Source organism: Callospermophilus lateralis, chromosome 17 (assembly GCF_048772815.1).
Source record: "Callospermophilus lateralis isolate mCalLat2 chromosome 17, mCalLat2.hap1, whole genome shotgun sequence".
NCBI classification, from domain to species: Eukaryota; Metazoa; Chordata; class Mammalia; order Rodentia; family Sciuridae; genus Callospermophilus; species Callospermophilus lateralis.
In genome coordinates, this window is record NC_135321.1 from 1,358,983 (window position 1) to 1,361,451 (window position 2,469).

Here is a 2,469-nt window from a genome sequence, read left to right on the forward strand (position 1 = left end):
CAGGGGAAGGAGCCATGGCTCTTCTGGGGGAGGCGTCCGAGTCACACAGTATCACTTTCAAGACAGGGGCAAATTTCTTGTGATAACCTAGTCTAGCTCAGAGGCCCCAAACTTTAAAATGCTTCTTTCAACAGGATCTGGAACTCTCAAGAACACCTGTGTTCGGCTCTTTAGGGAAGACCCCCTCTTGAGTGGTCCTGGGAGCCTGTCACTGAGCATGTGCCGCCAGCTTGGCCACGCAGGATGAATGCATCCACCCTGCAGCTGCTCCTCTCGGGCTCTTCTATTTATGTGGGATACCTTCAGACTGATTTTTAAATGAGTATTATTTAGGTCAGATCATTTTATTCTCCCTGCCCTCCTAGTTTTAAAAGCCCTGGGTTTCCTGAGTGGGAACCATCGCAGGTATAAACCCGGGAGATGCTGCTTCTGACTGCTGTCCTATAGGGCTGGCCAGCTCCTGTAACCCTGCTTGCAGGCACGTGGGGGGTCCTGGGTGTGGCGCAGGCTGGCTGCCTTTCTGCACCACACCCTCTTCCTGCCACGTGTGCACCCTCCCTGGCGTGCACGCCACAGCAGAGGCCAGTGGCCAGCTGCCACTCGTGGCTGTTCCACACAGTTGCCTCTGGACAGAGGCAGCTCGCAGGAGCCCTGCTCCAACAGGTGTTCCTTGACAGAGGTCTTCATAGAATCCCAGCCCCCACTGGATTTTAAGTCGCAGGAACTCAGAGACTTTCTTGAGTCATTTAATTCCACATGCTTCATCACCACCTTTGAGCCTTGGAGAGACTAGGAGTACTTAAGAGAAGGGGTGGCACCATTGCTGGAGGCTCTGAAGAGAAAAGAGCAAACCAAGGTGAGGACCATCTGCACAGGCTCTGCCCGTGCTGAGGATGCAGCCTGAGCCCAGAGCCGCTGCAGCCCTGGTCCTCAGAGACCCGCAGAGGAGCCCAGGAGCAGATCCCCCACCTCTCAGGTGGAGCACTGGGCAGGAGAGGTCTTCCAGGGGCTCAAAATTTGCTTTTCAGTTACACAGGTTTGTCCCAGGAACATAGCTTGTCCTCTGAGAGCTACTTGAAAGCACAGACTGTGCACATGACTAAGTTTGGGGTCAGGTGACCAGACTTACTGAAAGTGTGTCTCACTCTCATGCAGGTTTGCTGACAGCAAAGAGCCTGGTAGACTTTTCCTGGGCTTTGTTCCTTCACCAGGCACCAGGAAAGACTGCAGCTCGCTGGTCTCACGAGGTGCCACCGGATAGTCATGCAGAGTGGCACATGTTCCTTCCCCAGCATCCTCCGCCGTGCACACAGGAGGAGCCGCACCGAGCACCCTTCAGGGGAGTGCTGCTGCCTCTCAGCCCCTTCTGCTTATTCAGAGCACGTCTCTTCTACAGCAGCCATCCCTGTGCACGCCACCGGCCACCGTGTCCTCAGGCCTCAGTCATCTCTCCTGGGCCTCTCCCTCTTCAGTTCAAAACACCTGTTACCTACTACTGTCTGTCTGAAAAGATGAAGTTGGCCTTTCCCAGCCTTCAGTGTTGGCTATCCTTCTACAATCCATAAACACAAACACAGGCTTAGTTTATTTTTAGATTGCAAGACAATAAGTTCTATAAAATTTCTATGTACTGCACAAAGATATATAAGTTCTCATTCCTGGACTCAGGGGAATAGCTCTGCCTAACTATGCTCCTTAGTGCACCCTCTACCCGGAACTCGTCTGGCACCACCTGCTCAGGCCACCTCAGATCAGATCCGACCTCCTACTCCCAAGGAGCACACATGGCAAAGAGCAAAAAGAAACTCTGTCCACTTACTAGCAGGTGACAAGTTCCACAGTGGAAATGAGGGAGGAGGGTGAGGAAGGCTCTCGCACTGGACTTGGGACACTGGTGAAGAGCTGGGACAAGTGTGGATGGTGGGAGATGGTGGGGGTGAGGATAGAGGGCAGAGTCAGGTGCACAGGGTCTGGCTTGGTAGAGAAGTGAACCCTAAATTCAAGGGCTAGGCGTGCTCTAACTCAGGGCCCTGTTCTCTGTGTTATTGGTACTTCAGGATCATCTTCCTTAAAGATGCTTCTCCCGTCAAGTTGCAGAAGCTCCATGCTCTACGAAGCCTGTGTGCATCTCTACCAGTGGATGACGCTCCTCTGCACTGCAGGAATCTTAGTTAGGTTAGAGAACACTAACCTGGTGCACAGAGAGATTGTTAATTTAGTCTGGGACAACTGGTCTGAGCTGCCTGGGGGATGTCACTCGGGGTCCTTGAGAGGAAAGACAGTTGGACTCTGGGATGCAGCACGGCAGGGCTGGACTGAGGACAGGTGTGGCATATCAACCCACAGTTGGTGGTTGAAGTGTGGATGCTTAGGTCTTCCCAATGCTCACCCCACAGCCCTTGTGCTCCCAGCAACCTCAGATGAACTGGTCTCTCTGTATGAATTAACGTGCAGCAGGGGGTTTCTGAG